Source organism: Dipodomys merriami, unplaced genomic scaffold (genome assembly GCF_024711535.1).
Source record: "Dipodomys merriami isolate MVZ:Mamm:240054 unplaced genomic scaffold, mDipMer1.0.p SCAF_74, whole genome shotgun sequence".
NCBI classification, from domain to species: domain Eukaryota; kingdom Metazoa; phylum Chordata; class Mammalia; order Rodentia; family Heteromyidae; genus Dipodomys; species Dipodomys merriami.
This window is the reverse complement of record NW_027206335.1, coordinates 2,399,094-2,418,995: the sequence shown is the minus strand read 5'-3', so window position 1 is coordinate 2,418,995 and position 19,902 is coordinate 2,399,094.

Here is a 19,902-nt window from a genome sequence, read left to right as displayed (position 1 = left end):
GTTTAGGGTTAGAATTAGGCTTAGGGTGTGGCTGAGGGTGAGGGTTAGGTTTAGGGTGAGTGTTAGAGTTAGTGTTACAGTGAGGGTTAGTGTGAGTTTGAGGGTTAGGCTTAGTGTTAGGATAGGATTAGGGTGTTAGGGTGAGTGTGAGTATTAGGGTTAAGGTTAGGTTTAGGGTTAGGGTTAGGCTTAGTGTAAGGTTGAGGGTGAGGGTTAGTGTTAGGGTGAGATTTAGGAGTAGGGTTACGGTGAGAGTTAGTGTTCGGGTCAAGTTTAGGGTTATGGTGAGGGTTAGGGTTAGGGTTACGGTGAGAGTGTGGGTTAGGTTTAGGTTGAGGGTTAGGGTTAGGGTTATGGTGAGGGTTAGATTGAGAATTAGGGTTAGGATTAGGGTTAGTGTGAGGGTTAGGTTGAGGATGAGGGTGAGGGCTAGGGTGAGGGTGAGGGTTAGAGTTAGGGTTAGGGTTAGGGTGAGGTTTAGGATTATGTGAGTCTTAGGGTTAGTGTGAGGGTTAGTGTTAGGGTTAGGTTTAGTGTTAAAGTGAGGGTAAGTGTTAAGGTGAGGGTTAATGTTAGGGTGACGGTTACGGTTAGGGTGAGGGTTAGGGTAGGGTTAGGGTTATTTTAAGGGTTAGGGTTAGGGTTAATATTACGGTGAGGGTGAGGGTTAGGGTTAAGGTTAGGGTGAGGATCAGTGTTAGGGTTAGGGTTAGAGTTAAGGTTAGGCTGAGGTTGAGGATTAGGGTTACAGATAGGGTAAGGGTGAGGCTGAGTTTGAGTGTTAGGTGTAGGGTTATTGTTAGAGTTAGGGTAAGGTTGAGGGTTTAGGTGAGGGTGAGGGTGAGGGTGAGCATTAGGCTTAGGGTGAGGATTTGGGTTAGTGTTAGGGTTAGGGTGAGTGTGAAGGTTATGGTTAGGGTTAGCCTAGGCTTCGGGTTAGGCTGAGATTGAAGGTGAGGTTGAGGTTTAGGGTTAGGTTGAGGGTTAGTTTTAGGGTTATGGTGAGAGTTAGGGTTCGATTAAGTTTAGGGTTAGGGTAAGGGTTACTCTGAGGGTGAGGGATATGGTTAGGTTGAGGGTTAGGGCTAGGGTTAGGGTTAGGGTGAGGGTGAGGGTGAGGGTTAGGGTTACTGTTAGGGTGAGGCTTATGATGAGATTTAGGGTTAGGATTAGGGTTAGGGTGAGGGCTAGGGTGAGGGTGAGGTTTAGGGTTAGGCTTAGGGTGAGGTTTAGTGTTAGGTTTAGGGTTAGGATTAGTGTGAGGGTTAGGTTTAGGGTTAGAGTTAGGGTTAGGGTGAGGCTGAGGGTGAGGGTTAGGTTTAGGGTTAGTGTTAGAGTTAGGGTAACATTGAGTTTTAGTGTGAGGCTGAGGGTTAGGCTTAGTGTTACGATTAGGATTCGGGTGTTAGGGTGAGTGTGAGGGTTAGTGTTAGTGTTAGGTTTAGGCTTAGGGTTAGGCTTAGGGTAAGGGTGAGTGTGAGGGTTAGGGTTAGGGTGAGAGTTAGGGGTAGGGTTAGGGTGAGAGTTAAGGCTCGGGTTAAATTTAGGGTTAGGGTGAGGGTTAGGGATAGGGTTACAGTGAGGGTGAGGGTTCTTTTTAGGTTAAGGGTTAGGGTTATGCTTAGGTTTAGGGTGAGGGTTACGGTTAGGTTTAGGGTGAGGGTTAGGATGAGGATTAGTGTTAGGATTAGGGTTTGGGTGAGGGCTAGGGTGAGGTTTAGGATTAGTGTTTGGGTGAGGTTTAGGTTTAGTGTTAGAGTGTGGGTTAGGATATTTGTTAGGGTCACAGGGAGGGTGAGAGTTAGGGTTAGGGTGAGGTTTAGGGTTAGGATTTGGTTTAGGGTGAGGGTGAGTTTTAGGATTAAATTTAGGGTTATGGGGAGGGTTAGGTCAAGAGTTAGGGTTAGGGTTAGTGTTAGAGTTAGGGTTACATTGAGTTTTAGTGTGAGGGTGAGGGTTAGGCTTAGTGTTAAAATTAGGATTCGTGTGTTCGGGTGAGTGTGAGGGTTAGTGTTAGGTTTAGGGTTAGGGTTAGTCTTAGGGTAAGGGTGAGGGTGATGGTTAGGGTTAGGTTGAGAGTTAGGGGTAGGGGTAGGGTGAGAGTTAGTGCTCGGGTTAAATTTAGGGTTAGGGTGAGTGTTAGGATTAGGGTTACAGTGAGGGTGAGGGTTATTGTTAGGTTGAGGGTTAGGATTAGGCTTAGGATTAGGGTGAGGGTTAGGGTTAGGTTTAGGGTGAGGGTTAGGATGAGGATTAGTGTTAGGATTAGGGTTTGGGTGAGGGCTAGGGTGAGGGTTAGGATTAGTGTTTGGGTGAGGTTTAGGGTTAGGATTTGGGTTAGGGTGAGGGTGAGTTTTAGGATTAAATTTAGGGTTAGGGGAAGGTTTAGGTCAAGAGTTAGGGTTAGGGTTAGTGTCAGCGTTAAGGTTAGGGTGAGGGTTAGGTTGAGGTTTAGTGTTAGGGTTAGGGTTAGGATTAGGTTTAGGGTTAGGGTATGTGAGGGTTAGGGTTAGGGTTAGGCTTTGGGTTAGGGTAACGCTGAGGGTGAGGGTGGGGGTGAGGATTAGGGTTAGGGTGATGGTTAGGGTTAGGGTTAGGTTGAGGGTTACGATGAGAGATAGGGTTAGGATTATTGTTAGGGTGAGGGCTAGGATGAGGGTGAGGGTAAGGGTAAGGGTTAGGCCTAGGCTTAGGTTTAGGCTGAGCGTGAGGTTGAGTGTGAGGGTTAGGGTTAGGGTGATGTTTAGGTTTAAGGTTAGGGTGAGGGTTAGGATGAGGTTTAGGGTTAGTGTTAGGGTTAGGGTGAGGCTGAGGCTTAGGGTTACGGTTAGTGTTAGAGTTAGGGTTACAGTGAGGGTTAGTGTGACTGTAAGGGTTAGGCTAAGTGTTAGGATTAGGATTAGGGTAAGGGTTAGGTTGAGTGTGAAGGTTAGGTTAGGGTTAGGCTTAGGCTTAGGGTTAGGCTGAGGGTGAGGGTGAGGTTTAGGGTTAGGCTGAGAGTTAGGGGTAGGTTTAGGGTGAGAGTTAGTGTTCGGGTTAAGTTTAGGGTTAGGGTGAAAGTTAGGGTTAGGATTATGGTGAGTGTGAGTGTTAGTGTTAGGTTGAGGTTTAGTGTTAGGCTTAGGACTAGGGTTGGGTTGATGGTTAGGGTTGGGGTTATTGGGAGGTTTAGGATGAGGATTAGGGTTAGGATGAGGGTTTGGGTGAGGGCTCGGGTGAGGGTGAGGGTGAGGGTTAGTGTTTGGGTGAGGTTTAGTTTTAATGTTAGGTTTAGGATGAGGGTGAGTGTTACAGTGAGGGTGAGGTTTAGGGTTAGGGTGAGGGTTAGGGTTAGGATTAGGGTTAGGGTGAGTGTATGTGAGGGTTAGTGTTAGGGTTAGGCTTAGGCTTAGGGTTAGGCTGAGGGTGTGGATGGGGGTGAGTATTAGTGTTAGGGTTATGGTTAGGGTTAGGGTTAGGGTGTGGTTTAGGATGAGGGATATGGTTAAGATTAGGTTTAGGGTGAGGGCTAGGGTGAGGGTGAGGGTCAGATTAAGGGTTAGGCTTTGGCTTATCTTTAGGCTGAGCATGAGGTTGAGGGTCTGGTTTAGGGTTAGGGTGATGTTTATTTTTATGGTTAGGTTGAAGGTTAAGATGAGGTTTAGGGTTAGGGTGAGGATGATGGTAAAGGTAAAGGTGAGGTTTAGCCTGAGTGTGAGGGTTAAGATAAGGGTGAGGGTGAGGGTTAGGTTTAGGGTTAGGGTTAGCATTAGGGTGATGGTTCTATTGAAGATTAGGTTTCGAGTTAGGGTTAGCGTTAGATTTAGAGTGAGGATGAAGGTTAAGTTTAGGGTGAGGATGAGGGTTAGAATTAGGATTAGGGTGAGGGCTAGGGTGAGGGTGAGGATTAGAGTTCGGGTTATGGTTAGGATGAGGTTTAGGATTAGGGTGCGTGTTAGGGTTAGTGTGAGGGTTAGTGTTAGGTTTAGGGTTAGTATTAGGATGAGGGTAAGTGTTAGGGTGACGGTTAATGTTATACTGAGGGTTCTGGTTAGGGTGAGGTTTAGGGTTTGGGTTAGGGTTATTGTTAGGGTCAGGGTTAGGGTCAGGGTTGGATTGAGGATTAGTGTTAAGGTTAGTGTGAGGTTTAGGGTGAGGATGATGATTAGGGTTAAGGTGAGGGCTAGGGTGAGGTACAGGGTTAGTTTTAGGGTGAATTTTAGGGTTAGGGTGATGGTTAGAGTTAGTGTTAGCATTAGTGTTAGCGTTAGGCTTTGTGTTAGGGTGAGGGTAAATGTTAGGGTGAAGGTGAGGTTTAGGGTGAGGGTTATGTTTAGGGTGAGTGTTAGAGGTAGGGTTAGGGTTATTGTTAGGGTTAGTGTTAGGGTTACTGTTACGGTGAGGGTGAGGTTTAGGGTTAGGTTTAGGGTTAGGATGAGGTTTAGGTTTAGGGTTAGGGTTAGAGTTAGGGTTAAGGTGGGGTGAGGTTTAGGGATTGAGTTAGGGATAGTGATAGGGTTAGGGATAGGGTCAGGGTTAGGGTTAAGCTTAGGCTTAGGCTTAGGATGAGGCCGAGCATGAGGGTGAGGTTTAGGGTTAGGGTTAGTGTGATGGTTAGGGTTAGGGTTAGGGAGAGGTTTAGGATGAGGTTTAGGGTTAGGATTAGGTTTAGGGTGAGGGCTAGGTTGAGGGTTAGGGGGAGATTTAGGGATAGGTTTAGGTTTAGGATTTGGGTTAAGGTGAGGGTGAGTGTGAGGTTTAGGGTTAGGGTTAGGGTGAGGCTTAGGGTTAGGGTAAGGGTTAGTTTTAGTGTTTGGGTTATGGTGTGGGTGAGGCTGAGGATTAGGGTTAGGTTTAGGGTTAGGTTTAGGGTTTGGTTTAGGTTTAATATTAGGGTTAGGGTTAGGGTTACCTTGAGGGTTAGGGTTAGGGTTAGGCTGTGGGTGAGGGTGGGTGTGAGGATTAGTTTTATGGTTAGTTTTAGGGTTATTGTTAGTGTTGTGGTTAGGGTTGAGTTTGAAGTTAGGGTGAGGCTGAGGCTGAGGGTTATGGTTAGGGTTAGGATTAGGGTTAGGGTTAGTGTTATTGTTAGGGTTAGGGTTAAAATTACAGTGAGGTTGAAGTTGAGGATGAGGATAAGTTTTAGGGTTAGGGTTAGGGTGAGGTTTAGTGTTAGAGTTATTGTTAGGGGGAGGATTATGGGGAGGTTTAAGGTTAGGGATAGTGTTAGGGTTAGGGTGAGGGTGAGGGTTAGGTTGAGATTTAGGGATATGGTTAGGATTATTGTTAGGGTGACCGTAGTATGAGGGTTAGGGTAAGGTTTAGGCTTAGGCTTAGGGTTAGGCTGAGGGTGAAGGTGGGGTTGAGGATTAGGGTTAGGGTAATGTTTAGGGTTAGGGTTAGTGTTATTGTTAGGGTTAGGTTTCGAGTTATTGTGAAGGTGAGGGTGTGGGTGAGGTTTAGGGTTTGGGTTAGGGTGGAGTTTACGGTTAGGGTTAATGTTAGTGTTAGTGTTAGGGTTAGGGTGAGGGTGAGGTTTAGGGTTAGATATAGGATTAGGGGGAGGGTTAGGGTTAGGCTTAGGGTTAGGGTTACAGTTAGGTTGAGGTTTAGGGTTAGGGTTAGGTTTAGAGTTAGACTTAATGTGAGGGTGAGTGTTAGGGTTACGGTTAGGGTTAGGGTTAGGGTGAAGTTTAGGGTTAGTGTAAGGGTTAGGGTTATGGTGAGGGTTAGGGTGAGGCTAAGGCTTAGTGTTAGAATTAGGATTAGTGTAAGGGTTAGGGTGAGTTTGAGGGTTATGGTTAGGGTTAGGCTTAAGGTTAGGCTAGTCATGAGGTTGAGGGTTAGGATTAGGGATAGGGTGAGGTTTAATGTTAGGGTTAGGGTTAGAATTAAGGTTAGGTTGAGGGTGAGGTTTAGGGGTATAATTAGGGTCGGGGTGAGGGTTAGGGTTAGGGTGAGGGTTAGGGTGGGGGTGAAGGTTAGGGTAAAGTTGAGTTTTAGGCTGAGGGTGATGTTTATGGTAAGGGTGAGTGTTAGGTTTAGGGTGAGGGTTAGGGTTACAGTTTGGGTGATGGTGAAGGTTAGATTGAGGATTAGTATTAGGGTTAGTGTGTGGTTTAGAGTGAGGATGAGAGTTAGGGTTAGGGTGAGGGCTAGGGTGAGGGTGAGGGTGACGGTTAGATTGAGGAATAGTGGTAGGGTTAGTGTGAGGTTTAGTGTGAGGATGAGGTTTAGGGTCAGGTTTATGATTATGATTAATATTAGGGTTAGGCTTAAGGAGAGGGTTAGGGTGAGGGTGAGGTTCAGGATTAGTGTTCGGATTAGTATTAGGGTTAGGGTTAGGGTGAGTGTGAGGGTTAGAGTTAGGTTTAGGTTTAGGCTTAGTGTTTGGCTGAAGGTGAGGGTGAGTGTGAGGGTTACCGTTAGGGTGAGAGTTAGGGGTAGGGTTAGGATGAGAGTTATAGTTCAGGTTATGTTTAGGGTTAGGGTGAGGGTTAGGTTTAGGGTTACAGTGAGGGTGAGGTTAGGGTTAGGTTGAGGGTTAGGGTTAGGCTTAGGATTAGGTTGAGGTTTAGTGTAAGTGTTAGGGTGAGGGTTAGTATGAGGATTATTGTTAGGATTAGGGTTCGGGTGAGGGCTCAGGTGAGGATGAGGGTTAGGATTAGTGTTTGGGTGAGGTTTAGGGTTAGGGTTAGGGTGAGGGTTAGGATATGTGTAAGGGTCACAGTGAGGGTGAGGGTTAGTGTTAGGGTGAAGGTTAGGTTCAGGATTTGGGTTAGGGTCAGGGTGAGTTTTAGGATTATATTTAGGGTTAGGGGGAGGGTTAGGTCAAGGGTTAGGGTTAGGGTTAGTGTTAGGGTTAAAGTTAGGGTGAGGGTTAGGTTGAGGTTTAGGGTTAGGTTTAGGGTTAGGATTAGTGTTATGGTTAGGGTGTGTGAGGCTCTGGGTTAGGGTTAGGCTTAGGGTTAGGATTATGCTGAGGGTGTGGGTGGGGAGAGGATTAAGGTTAGGGTGATGGTTAGGGTTAGCATTAGGGTGAGGGTTAGGATGAGGGATAGGGTTAGGATTATTGTTAGGGTGAGGGCTAGGGTGAGTGTGAGGGTAAGGGTAAGGTTAGGCTTAGGCTTAGGTTTAGGCTGAGCATTATTGTGAGGGTGAGGGTTGGGTTAGAGTGATGGTTAGGTTTACGGTTAGGGTGAGAGTTAGGATGAGGTTTAGGGTTAGGGTGAGGATGATGGTAATGGTAAAGGTGAGGTTTAGGCTCAGGGTGAGATTTAAGATTAGGGTGAGGTTTAGGATTAGGTTTAGGATTAGGGTTAGGGTTAGGGTGAGGGTTCGATTGAGCTTTAGGGTTAGGGTTAGGGTTAGTGTGAGGTTTAGGGTGAGGATGAGGTTTAGGGTTAGGGTGAGGGTGAGGGTTAGAATTAAGGTTAGGGTGAGGGCTAGGTTGAGGGTGAGGGTTAGAGTTAGTGTTAGGGTTAGGGTGATGTTTAGGATTAGGGTGAGTGTTAGCGTTAGTGTGAGGGTTAGGGTTAGGGTTACGGTTAGTGTTAGGGTGAGAGTGTTAGTGTGACTGTTAATGTTATCGTGAGGGTTCTGGTTAGGGTGACGTTTAGGGTTAGGGTTAGGGTTATTGTGAGTGTTAGGGTTAGGGTTACGTTTACGGTGTGGGTGAGGGTGAGGGTTAGGATTAGGTTAGGGTGAGGTTTAGTGTTATGGTTAGGGTGAGAGTTAGGTTTAGGGTGAGGGTGTGGTTTAGGGCTAGAGTTAGGGTTAGGGTGAGTGTTAGGGTTAGGGTGAGGGTTAGGGTGTGGGTGACTGTAAGGGTAAAGGTGAGGGTTAGCCTGAGGGTGAGGGTTAAGGTAAGGGTGAGGGTTAGGGTTAGAGTGAGGGTTAGGTTTAGGGTTAGGATGAAGATGAGGGTTAAATTGAGGATTAGTATTTGGGTTAGTGTGAGCTTTAGGGTGAGGATGAGGATTAGGGTTAAGGTGAGGGCTATGGTGAAGGTGAGGCTTAGGGGTAGTGTTAGGGTGAGGTTTAGGGGTAGGGTGAAGATTAGGATTAGTGTGAGCATTAGTGTTAGCATTAGGGATAGTGTTAGGGTGAGGGTAAATGTTAGGGTTAAGGTGAGGGTTATGGTGAGGGTTAGGGTTAGGGTTAGGGTTATTGTTAGGGTTAGGGTTAGGGTTACTGTGAGGGTGATGGTTAGAGTTAGGTTTAGGTTGAGGTTTAGGTTTAGGGTTAGGGTTAGAGTTGGGTTTAGTGTGAGGGTGAGGTTTAGGGTTAGAGTTAGGGATAGTGTTATGTTTGGGGATAGGGTGAGGGTTAGGGTTAGGCTTAGGCTAAGGCTTAGGCTTAGGACCAGCATGAGGGTGAGGGTTAGGGTGATGGTTAGGGTGAGGGTTAGGGTTAGTTTTATAATGAGGTTTAGGTTGAGGTTTAGGCTTAAGATTAGTTTTGGGGTGAGGGCTAGTGTGAGGGTTAGGGTGAGGCTTAGGGATAGGTTTAGGTTTAGAATTTGCATTATGGTGAGGGTGAGTGTGAGGGTTAGGGTTAGGGTTAGGCTTAGGGTTAGGGTGAGGGTTAGTGTTAGGGTTTGTGTTAGGGTGAGGGTGAGGCTGAGGATTAGGGTTACCTTTGGGTTTGTTTTAGGGTTAGGGTTATTGTTAGGGTTTGGGTTAGGGTTAGGGTTACCTTGAAGGTTTGGGTTAGGTTTAGGGTTAGGGTGAGGGTGGGTGGGGAGGATGAGGGTTAGGGTTAGGTTTAGGGTTATTGTTAGTGCTATGGTTAGGGTTAAGTTTGCTGTGAGGGTGAGGCTGAGGTTGAGGGTTATGGTTAGGGTTAGGATTAGGGTTAGGATTAGTGTTATTGTTAGGGTTAGGGTTAGAGTTACAGTGAGGTTGAGGTTGAGCGTGAGGGTTAGGTTTATAGTGAGGTTTAGGGTTAGAGTTAGGTTTAGGGTTAGGGTGAGGGTGATGTTTATGGTTAGAGTTAGTGTTAGGAGGATGGTTAGGGTGAGGTTTAGGGTTAGGATTAGTGTTAGGGTTAGGGTGAGGGTGTGTGTTAGGTTGAGGTTTAGGGATAGGGTTAGGGTTAGGATTAGGGTTAGGGTCAGCTTGAGTATGAGGGTTAGGGTGAGGGTTAGGCTTAGGCGTAGGGTTAGGCTGAGGGTGAGGGTGAGGGTGAGGATTAGGGTTTGGGTGATGGTTAGGGTTAGGTTTAGTGTTATTGTTTGGGTTAGAGTTCGAGTTACGGTGAAGGTGAGAGTGGGGGTGAGGCTTAGGGTTAGGGTTAGGGTGGGGTTTATGGTTAATGTTAGGGTTACCGTTAGGGTGTAGGTGAGGGTTAGGATTCGATATAGGGTTACGGTGAGGGTTAGGATGAGGTTTAGGGTTAGGGTTAGTGTTAGGGTTAGGGTGAGGATGAGGTTTATGATTAGATATAGGGTTAGGGTTAGGGTTACGGTTAGGGTGAGGTTTAGGGTTAGGGTTAAAGTTAGGGTTAGAGTTACGGTGAGGGTCAGGGTTAGGGTTTCAGTTAGGGTTAGAGTTAGGGTGAGGTTTAGGGTTAGAGTTAGAGTTAGGGTTAGGCTGAGTGTTAGCTTTAGGGTTAGTGTTAGAGTTAGGGTTATGGTGAGGGTTAGGGTGAGGGTGAGGGTAAGGCTTAGTGTTAGGATTAGGATTAGGGTAAGGGTTAGGGTGAGTGTGAGGTTTAGGGTTAGGGTTAGAGTTAGGCTTAGGGTTAGGCTGAGTATGAGGTTGAGTGTGAGGGTTAGGGTTAGGTATATGGTGAGGTTTAGTGTTAGGGTTAGCTTTAGAGTTAGGGTTAGGTTGAGGGTGAGGTTTACCGGTAGGGTTAGGGTAAGGGTGAGGTTTAGGGTTAAGGTGAGGGTGAGAGTTAAGGTTAGGATTAGGGTTAGGGTGAGGGCTAGGGGGAGGGTGAAGTTTAGGGTTACTCTTAGGTTAAGGTTTAGGGTTAGGGTTAGTGTTTTGGTTAGGGTTAGGATGAAGGTAAGGGTTAAGATGATGGTTGGGGTGAGGGTGAGGGTTAGGTTTAGGGTTAGGGTGACGGTGAGGGTTAGATTGAGGATTAGTGTTAGATTTAGTGTGAGGATGAGGGTTATGGTTAGGGTGAGGGCTAGGGTGAGGATGAGGGTGAGGGTTAGATTGGGGATTAGTGTTACGGTTAGTGTGCGGTTTATGGTGGGGATGAGGGTTAGGGTTAGGGTTAGGGTTAGGATTAATGTTAGGGTTAGGCTTAAGGTGAAGGATAGGGTGAGGGTGAGGTTTAGGGTTAGTGTTAGGATTAGGATTAGGGTTAGGTTTAGGGTGAGTGTGAGGGTTAGGTTTAGGTTTAGGGTTAGGCTTAGTGTTAGGCTGAAGGTGAGGGTGAGTGTGAGGGTTAGGATTAGGGTGACAGTTAGGGTTCGGGTTAATCTTAGGGTTAGAGTGAGGGTTATGGTAAGGGTTACAATGAGGGTGAGTGTTAGGGTTAGGGTTAGGTTGAGGGCTAGGGTTAGGGTTAGGGTGAGACTTAGGTTTTGATTTAAGTTTTGCTTAGGGTAAGGGTTATGGTAAGGTTTACAGTGAGGGTGAGTGTTAGGGTTAGGTTAGGGTTAGAGTTAGGGTGAGGGTGAGGGTGAGGGTTAGGGTTAGCGTTAGGGTTAGGGTGACGCTGATGGTTAGGGTTAGTGTTAGCCTTAGAGTTAGGGTTACATTGAAGGTTAGGGTGAGGGTGAAGGTTAGGCTCAGTGTTAGGATTAGGATTAGGGTAAGGTTTAGGGTGAGTGTGAGGGTTAGAGTTAGTGTTAGGTTTAGGCTTAGTGTTAGGCTGAAGGTGAGGGTTAGGGTGAAGTTTAGGGTCAGGGTGAGTGTTAGGGTTAGGGTTAGGGTGAGAGTTAGGGTAAGGGTTAAATTGAGGGTGAGTGTTATTGGTAGGATGAGGGTTAGCGTTAGGGTTAGGGTGAGAGTTAGAGTTCGGTTTAAGTTTAGGCTTAGGGTTAGGGTTACGGTAAGTGTGAGGGTTAGTGTTAGGTTGAGGGTTATGGTTAGGCTTAGGATTAGGGTGAGGGTTAGGGTTAAGGTGAGGTTTAGGGATAGGGTTAGTGTTATTGTTAGGGTTAGGGATAGGATGAGGGTTAGATTGAGGATTAGTGTTAGGTTTAGTGTGAGGTTTAGGCTTAGGATGAGGGTTAGGGTTAGTGTTAGGGTGAGTTTTAGGGTTAGGAAAATGGTTAGAGTTAGTGTGAGCATTAGTGTTGCGTTAGGGTTTGTGTTAGGGTGAGGGTAAATGTTAGGGTGAGGGTGAGGGATAGGGTTAGATTAGGGTTATTGTTATTGTTAGAGTTAGGGTTACTGTTACAGTGAGTGTGAGGGTTAGGGTTAGGTTTAGGGTTAGGGTGAGGTTTAGGTTTAGAGTTAGGGTTAGTGTGAGTGAGAGGTTTAGGGTTAGAGTTAGGGATAGTGTTAGGGTTAGGGATAGGGTGAGGTTTAGGCTTAGGCTTAGGCTTAGGCTTAGGCTGAGGCCGAGCATGAGGTTGAGGGTTAGGGTTAGGGTTAGGGAGACGGTTAGGGTTAGGGTTATTGTGAGATTCAGGATGAGGTTTAGGGTTAGGATTAGGTTTAGGGTAAGGGCTAGGATTAGGGTTAGCTTGAGGTTTAGGGATAGGTTTAGGTTTAGGATTTGGGTTAGGTTGAGGGTGAGTGTGAGGGTTAGGGTTAGGGTTAGGGTGAGATTTATGTTTAGGGTGAGGGTTCGTGTTAGGGTTTGGGTTAGGGTGAGGTTGAGGCTGAGGATTAGGTTTAGGTTTAAGTTTAGGTTTAGGGTTTCGTTTAGGTTTAATGTTAGTGTTAGGGTTAGGTTTACCTTGAGGGTTAGGGTTAGGGTTAGGGTTAGGGTTAGTGTTAGGCTGAGTGTGAGGGCGAGTGTGAGGATTAGGGTTAGGGTTAGGGTTAGCATTATTGTTAGTGTTATGGTTAGGGTTAAGTATGCAGTGAGGGTGAGGCTGAGGGTGAGGGTTATGGTTAGGGTTAGGATTAGGGTTAGGGTTAGTGTTATTGCTAGGATTAGGGTTAGAGTTAGGGTTAGGGGGAGGTTTATGGTGAGGTTTAGAGTTTGGATTAGTGTTAGTGTTAGGTTGAGGGTGAGGGTTAAGTTGCTGTTTAGGGATAGGGTTAGGGTTAGGATTAGGTTTAGGGTGAGTGTGAGTATGAGGGTTAGCCTGAGGGTTACGCTTAGGCTTAGGGTTAGGTTTTGGGTGAGGGTGGGGGTGAGGATTAGGATTAGGGTGATGTATAGGGTTAGGGTTAGTGTTATTGTTAGGATTAGGGTTCGAGTTACGGTGAAGTTGAGGGTGCAGGTGAGGGTTAGGTTTTTGGTTAGAGTGGGTTTTAGGTTTATGTTTAGGGTTAGTGTGAGGGTGAGGGTGAGTTTTAGGGTTAGATATAAGGTTAGGGGGAAGGTTAGGGTTAGGGTTAGTGTTAGGGTTAGGGTGAGGGTGAGGTTTAGGGTTAGATATAGCACTAGGGGGAGGGTTAGGGATAGCGTTAGAGTTAGGGCTAGGGTTATGTTTACGGTGAGGTTTAGGATTAGGGTTAGGGTTAGAGTTACTGTGAGGGTGAGGGTTAGGGTTAAGGTTAGGGTTAGGGTTAGGGTGAAGTTTAGGGTTAGGGTTAGGGTTAGGGTTAGAATTACGGTGAGAATGATGGTGCGGGTGAGTGTGAGATTTAGGGTTCGAGTTAGGGGTAGGGTGAGGATGAGGGTTAGGGTTAGGGTTAGCGTTAGTGTTAGGGTTATGGTGAGGGTTAGGGTGAGCGTGAGGGTAAGGCTTAGTGTTAGAATTAGGATTAGGGTAAGTGTTAGGGTGAGTGTGAGGTTTAGGTTAGGGTTAGGCTTAGGGTTAGGCTGAGCATGATGTTGAGGGTGAGGGTTAGGGTTAGGGATAGGGTGAGGTTTAGTTTTAGGGTTAGGGTTAGACTTAGGCTTAGGTTGAGGGTGAGGTTTAGGGTGAGGGTTAGGGTCAGGGTGAGGTTTAGGGTTAGGGTGAGGGTTAGCGTGGGGGTGACTGTACGGGTAAAGGTGAGGGTTAGGCTGAGAGTGAGGGTTAGTTTTAGAGTGAGGGTTAGGGTTAGGATTAGGGTGAGGGTGAGGGTTAGATTGAGTATTAGTGTTAGGATTCGTGTGAGGTTTAGGGTGAGGATTAGGTTTAGGGTTAGGGTTAGGATTAATATTAGGGTTAGACTTAAAGTGAGGGTTAGGCTGAAGGTGAGGTTTAGAGTTAGTGTTGGATTAGGATTAGGGTTAGGGTTAGGGTGTGTGTGAGGGTTAGTGTTAGTGTTAGGTTTAGGCTTACTCTTAGGCTGAAGGTGAGGTTGAGGGTGAGGGTTAGGGTTAGGGTGAGTGTTAAAGTTAGGGTTAGGGTGAGAGTTAGGGTTCGGGTTAGGTTTAGGGTTAGGGTGAGGGTTACGGTAAGGGTTACAGTGAGGTTGAGGGTTAGGGTTAGATTGAGGGTTAGGTTTCGTGTTAGGGTGAGGGTTAGGATGTGCGTTAGAGTTAGGATTAGGGTTAGTGTGAGGGCTAGGGTGAGGGTGAGGTTTAGGTTTAGGGTTAGGGTGAGGTTTAGGGTTAGGTTTAGGGTGAGGGTTAGGGTGAGGGTGAGGTTTAGGGTTAGTGTTAGGGTTAGGTTGAGGCTGTGGGTGAGGGTTAGGGTTAGGGTTAGTGTTAGAGTTAGGGTTTCGGTGAGGTTTAGGGTGAGGATGAGTGTAAGGCTTAGTTTTAGTATTAGGATTAGGGTAAGGGTTAGTGTGAGGGTGAGGGTTAGTTTTAGGGTTAGGGTTAGGTTTAGGGTTAGGCTTAGGGTGAGGGTGAGGTTGATGGTTAGGGTTACTGTGAGAGTTTCGGGTAGGGTTTTTGTGAGAATTAGGGTTCAGGTTAAATTTAGGGTTAGGCTGAGGGTTAGGGTTAGTGTTACAGTGAGGGTGAGGGTTAGGGTCAGGTTGAGGGTTAGGGTTAGGCTTAGGATTAGGGTGAGGTTTAGGGTGAGGGTTAGGATGAGGATTAGGGTTAGGATTAGGCTTAATGTGAGGGCTCGGGAGAAGGTGAGAGTTAGGGTTTGGGTTAGGGTTAGGTTTAGTGTTAGGGTTAGGGTTAGGTTGAGGGTTAGGATGAGGTTTAGGGTTAAGGTGAGGGTGAGAATTAGGGTTTTGGTGAGGGTTAAGGATAGGATTAGGGTTACAGTGAGGGTGAGGGTTCGATTGAGCATTAGGGTTAGGGTTACGGTTAGTGTGAAGTTTAAGGTGAGGATGAGGGTTAGGGTTAGGGTGAGGGTGAGGGTTAGAATTAGATTTAGGTTGAGTGCTAGGGTGAGGGTTAGGGTGAGGGTTAGGATTAGGTTTCGGTTCAGGATTTGGATTAGAGTGAGGTTGAGTGTGAGGTTTAGGGTTATGGTTAGGCTTAGGCTTAGGGTTAGGTGAGGGTTAGTGTTAGGGTTTGGGTTAGGGTGAGGTTGAGGCTGAGGATTAGGGTTTGGTTTAGGGTTTGGTTTAGGGTTAGGGTTAGTGTTAGTGTTAGTGTTAGGGTTAGGGTTACCTTGAGGGTTAGGGTTAGGTTTAGGTTTAGGGTTAGGGTTAGGCTGAGTGTGAGGATGGGGGTGAGGATTAGGGTTAGGGTTAGGGTTAGGGTTGTTGTTAGTGTTATGGTTAGGGTTAAGTTTGCAGTGAGGGTGAGGCTAAGGGTGAGAGTTATTGTTACGGTTAGGATTAGGGTTAGGGTTAGTGTTATTGCTAGGGTTAGGGTTAGAGTTACAGTGAGGTTGAGGGTGAGGGTTAGGTTTAGGGTTAGGTTTAGGGTTACAGTTAGTGTTAGGGTTAGGGTGAGGATGAGGTTTAGGGTTAGAGTTAGGGTTATGGGGAGGTTTAAGGTGAAGTTTAGGGTGAGGGTGAGGGTTAGGATGAGGGTTAGGGTTAAGGTGAGGGTGAGAGTTAGGTTTATGTTGAGGGTTAGGGTTAGGATTACGGTTACAGTGAGGGTGAGGGTTATTGTTAGGGTTAGGGTTAGGGTTATGTTTACTGTGAGGGTGAGGGTGAGGGTTAAGGTTAGAGTGAGGTTTAATCTTAGGGTTAGGGTTAGAGTTAGGATTAGGGTGAGGGTGAGGTTTAGGTTTAGATTTAGGGTAAGGGTGAGGCTGAGGTTGAGATTTGGGTTTAGGGTTAGTGTTAGAGTTATGGTTAGGGTGAGGGTTAGGGTGAGGGTGAGGGTGAGGGTTAGGCTTAGTGTTATGATTAGGATTAGGGTAAGTGTTAGGGTGAGTGTGAGGGCTAGGGATACGGTTTGGCTTAGGCTTAGGGTTAGGTGAGAGTGAGGGTGAAGGTGAGGGTGAGGGTTAAGTTGAGGGTTAAGGTTAGTTTTAGGGTGAGAGTTAGGGTTCGGTTAAGTTTAGTGTTAGGGTGAGGGTTAGGGTTAGGATTAGGGTTAGGGTGAGGGCTAGGCTGAGGGTGAGGTTTAGGGTTAGTGTTAGGGTAAGATTTAGGGTTATGGTTATGGTTTGGGTTAGGGTTAGGATGAGGGTTAGGGTTAAGATTGTGGTTGGGGTGAGGGTGAGTGTGAGGTTGAGGGTTACGGTTAGATTTAGGGTTAGTTGAAGGGTTAGTTCGAGGGTTAATGTTAGGGTTAATGTTAGGGTTAAGGTTAAGGTTAGGTTGAGGTTAAGGTTTAGGGTTAGGGTTACGGTTAGGATTAGGTTTAGGGTGAGGGCTAGGGTGAGGGTGAAGTTTAGGGTAAAGGATAAGCTTAGGCTTAGGTTTAGGCTGAGCATGAGGTTTAGAGTGAGGGTTAAGCTTAGGGATAGGGTGAGGTTTAGTGTTAGGGTAAGGGTTAGAGTTAGGATTAGGGTGAGGGTGAGGTTTAGGGGTAGGGTTAGGGTCAGGGAGAGGGCTAGGATTAGGGTGAGTGTTAGGATGGGGGTGACGGTAAGGGTAAAGGTGAGAGTTAGGCTGAGGGTGAGGGTTATGGTAAAGGTGAGGGTTAGGTTTATGGTGAGGGCTAGGGTTAGGGTTAGGGTGAGGGTGAGGGTTAGATTGAGGATTAGTGTTAGGGTTAGTGTGAGGTTTAGGGTGAGGATGAGGTTAAGGGTTAGGGTTAGGGTTAGGATAAATGTTAGGGTTAGGCTTAAGGTGAGGGTGAGGGTGAGGGTGAGGTTTAGGGTTAGTGTTAGGATTAGGATTAGGGTAGGTTTAGGGTGAGTGTGAGGTTTAGGGTTAGTTTTAGGGTTAGGCTTAGTGTTAGGCTGAAGGTGAGGGTGAGGGTGAGGGTTATGGTTAGGTTGAGTGTTAGGGTTAGGGTGAGATGTAGGATTCAAGTTAAGTTTAGGGTTAGGTTGAGCGTTAGGTTAAGGGTTAAATTGAGGGTGAGGGCTAGGGTGAGGGTGAGGTTTAGGTTTAGGGTTAGGGTGAGGTTTAGGGTTAGGTTTAGGGTTACGGTTAGGGTGAGGGTGAGGCTTAGGCTTAGAGTTAACGTTAGGGTGAGGCTGAGGGTGAGGGTTAGGGTTAGGGTTAGTGTTGGAGTTAGGGTTACTGTGAGGGTTAGAGTGAGGTTGATGGTAAGGCTTAGTGTTAGGATTAGGATTAGGTTAAGTGTTTGGTTGTGTGTGAGGGTTAGGGTTAGGGTTAGGCTTAGGCTTGGGGTTAAGCATAGGGTGAGGGTGAGGGTGAGTGTTAGGGTTAGGGTGAGAGTTAGGGGTAGGGTTAGGGTGAGAGTTATGGATCGGGTTAAGTTTAGGGTCAGAGTGACGGTTAGGGTTAGGGTTATAGTGAGGGTGAGGGTTAGGGTTAGGTTGAGGTTTAGGGTTAGGCTTAGGATTAGGGTGAGGGTTAGTGTAATGTTACGATGAGGGTTAGGATGAGGATTAGGGTTATGATTAGGGTTCGGGTGAGGGCTAAGTGTCTGGTTGAGTGTTAGGATTAGTGATTGGTTGAGGTTTTGGGTTAGGTTTAGGGTGAGGTTTAGGATATGGGTCAGGGTTACAGTGAGGGTGAGGGTTAGGGTTAGGTTGAGGTTTAGGGTTAGGATTTGGGTTAGGGTGAGGGTGAGTTTTAGGATTATATTTAGGGTTAGGGGGAGGGTTAGGTCAACGGTTAGGGTTAGGGTTAGTATTAGGGTTAAGGTTAGGTTGAGAGTTAGGTTGAGGTTTAGGTTTAGGGTTAGGATTAGGGTTAGGGTAAGACTATGTGAGAGTTAGGGTTAGGCTTAGGCTTAGGGTTAGGGTTGTGCTGAGGGTGAGGGTGGGGGTGTGGATTAGGGTTAGGGTGATGGTTAGGGTGAGGGCTAGGGTGAGGGTGAGGGTAAGGGTAAGGGTTAGGCTTAGGCTTAGGTTTAGGCTGAGCATGAGGTTGAGGGTGAGTTTTAGCGTTAGGGTGATGGTTAGTTTTATGGTTAGGGTGAGGGTTAGGATGAGGTTTAGGGTTAGGGTGAGGATGATGGTAAGGGTAAAGGTGAGGTTTAGGCTGAGGGTGAGGAATAAGATAAGGGTGAGGGTTAGGATTAGGTTTAGGGTTATGTTTAGGGTTAGTGTGAGGGTTCGATTGAGCATTAGGGTTAGAGTTACGGTTAGTGTGAGGTTTAGGGTGAGGATGAGGGTTAGGGTTAGGGTGAGGGTGACGGTTAGAATTAGAGTTAGGTTGAGTGCTAGTGTAAGGGTTAGGGTGAGGGTTAGGGATAGGTTTAGGTTTAGGATTTGGATTAGGGTGAGTTTGAATGTGAGGGTTAGGGTTCAGGTTAGGCTTAGGGTTAGGGTGAGGGTTAGTGTTAGCGTTTGGGTTAGGGTGAGGTTGAGGCTGAGGATTAGGGTTAGGTTTAGGGGTTCGTTTTGGGTTAGGGTTAGGGTTAGTGTTAGGGTTAGGATTAGGGTAAGCTTGAGGGTTAGGGTTAGGTTTAGGGTTAGGTTTAGGGTTAGGCTGAGTGTGAGTGTGCGGGTGAGGATTAGAGTTAGGGATAGGGTTAGGGTTATTGTTAGTGTTATGGTTAGGATTAAGTTTGCAGTGAGGTTGAGGCTGAGGGTGAGGGTTATGGTTAGTGTTAGGATTAGGGTTAAGGTTAGTGTTATTGTTAGGGTTAGTGTTAGAGTTACAGTGAGGTTGAGGGTGAGGGTTAGGTTTAGGGTGAAGTTTAGGTTTAGAGTTAGGGTTAGGGTTAGTGTGAGGGTGAGGTTTAGGGTTAGAGTTAGGGTGAGGTATAGGTTTAGGTTTAGGGTTAATGTTAGCGTTAGGGTGAGGGTTCGATTATGGGTTACGGTACGGGTTAGAGTTAGTGTTAGGTTTAGGGTGAGCATGAGGGTTAGGGTTAGGGTGAGTTTGAGGTTTAGAATTAGGGTTATGGTGAGTGCTAGGGTGAGGGTTAGGAGGAGGGTGAGGGTGGGGGTGAAGATTAGGGTTAGGGTTAGAGTTATTGTTAGGGTGAGGGTGAGATTTAGGGTTAGAGTTAGGTTCTGGGGGAGGGTTTGGGTGAGGTTTAAGGTTAGGGTTAGTGTTAGCGTTAGGGTGAGGGTGAGGGTTAGGTTGAGGTTTAGCGATAGTTTTGGTTTAGGTTTAGGGTTAGGGTGAGCATGAGTATGAGGTTTAGGGTGAGGGTTAGGATGAGGTTTAGGGTTAGGGTGAGGATGATGGTAAGGGTAAAGTTGAGGTTTAGGCTGAGGGTGAAGTTTAAGGTAAGGGTGAGGGTTAGGGTTAGGTTTAGGGTTATGTTTAGGGTGAGTGTGAAGGTTCGATTGAGCATTAGGGTTAGAGTTATGGTTAGTGTGAGGTTTAGGGTGAGGATGAGGGTTAGGGTTAGGGTGAGGGTGACGGTTAGAATTAGAGTTAGGTTGAGTGCTAGTGTGAGGGTTAGGGTGAGGGTTAGGGATAGGTTTAGGTATAGGATTTGGATTAGGGTGAGTTTGAATGTGAGGGTTAGGTTTCGGGTTAGGCATAGGGTTAGGGTGAGGGTTAGTGTTAGCGTTTGGGTTAGGGTGAGGTTGAGGCTGAGGATTAGGGTTAGGTTTAGGGTTTCGTTTTGGGTTAGGGTTAGGATTAGGGTAACCTTGAGGGTTAGGGTTAGGTTTAGGGTTAGGTTTAGGGTTAGGCTGAGTGTGAGTGTGCGGGTGAGGATTAGAGTTAGGGATAGGGTTAGGGTTATTGTTAGTGTTATGGTTAGGATTAAGTTTGCAGTGAGGGTGAGGCTGAGGGTGAGGGTTATGATTAGTGTTAGGATTAGGGTTAGGGTTAGTGTTATTGTTAGGGTTAGTGTTAGAGTTACAGTGAGGTTGAGGGTGAGGGTTAGGTTTAGGGTGAAGTTTAGGTTTAGAGTTAGGGTTAGGGTTAGTGTGAGGGTGAGGTTTAGGGTTAGAGTTTGGGTTAGGGTGAGGTTTAGGGTTAGTATTTGGTGTGAAAGGAGGGTGTGTGTTAGGTTGAGGTTTAGGGATAGGCTTAGGTTTAGGATTAGGTTTAGGGTGAGCGTGAGTATGAGGGTTAGGCTTAGGCTTAGGCATAGGCTGAGGGTGAGGGTGGGTGTGAGGATTAGGGTTAGGGTGATAGATAGGGTTATGGTTAGTGTTATTGTTAGGTTTAAGGTTCATGTTAGGGTGAAGATGAAAGTACGGGTGAGGGTTAGGCTTAGGATTAGGGTGGGGTTTAGGGTTAGGTTTAGGGCTAGGGTGAAGGTGAGGGTGAGGTTTAGGGTTAGATATTGGGTTTGGTTGAGGGTTAGGGTGAGGGTTAGGGTTAGGGTTAGTGTTAGGGTTAGGGTGAGGATGAGGTTTAGGGTTAGATATAGCGTTAGGGGGATGGTTAGGGTTAGGGTTAGGGATAAGGTTAGGGTGAGGTTTAGGTTTAGGGTTAACTTTAGGGTTAGAATTACAGTGAGGGTGAGGGTGCAGGTTAGTGTGAGGTTTAG